Source organism: Leishmania donovani, chromosome 35, assembly GCF_000227135.1.
Source record: "Leishmania donovani BPK282A1 complete genome, chromosome 35".
Taxonomy (NCBI): domain Eukaryota; phylum Euglenozoa; class Kinetoplastea; order Trypanosomatida; family Trypanosomatidae; genus Leishmania; species Leishmania donovani.
Window position 1 is genome coordinate 2,073,868 of NC_018262.1, and position 574 is coordinate 2,074,441.

Below are 574 nucleotides of genomic sequence, written 5' to 3' on the forward strand. Positions count from 1 at the left end.
TCGCTCAGCTGAATTCCTATTTCACTTGCATATTCGTATATTTATATACATATATATATATATATCGATCTATAGCTGCCTCTTTCGCCTGCATGTGCTTTTCCGTTTCCTTCTCCCCTCATCTCTCTCGTTCTTTTTTTTCTTTCCTTCTTCTTGCCCTCACGTGCTCTTTTTCATTTGTGTTCTTCCGGCCCTTTGTTGCTTCAGCTTGTCTGTGTCCTCTTCCTGCTCCCCTCATGACGGCGGCACAAACCTCACGGTGCTTGGTATCACAGGGCCCCGTACACCCCCACTCTGTGTGTGTGTGTAGGAGGAGGCCAAGCGGCACCTCACCTCTGTCCCCTGCCAATGTCAGAACCCTACTTCTTCTGGTGCGGACAGGGTCAAGCACCGACGACGTAGCGGCGGTCGGGGCGGTGTACCACTGCTGGCGTCGGCGACGCGGCCGTGGATAGCGTTGTGCTGGGGCGGCCTGCAACCGTGCACACGTCTGCGCCATCCATATGATTGGGCAGCGTGCCAGAGCGACTCGGGCGCATGTCTCACCCGGCCCTCGCGCACTGCCTGCTGGTGC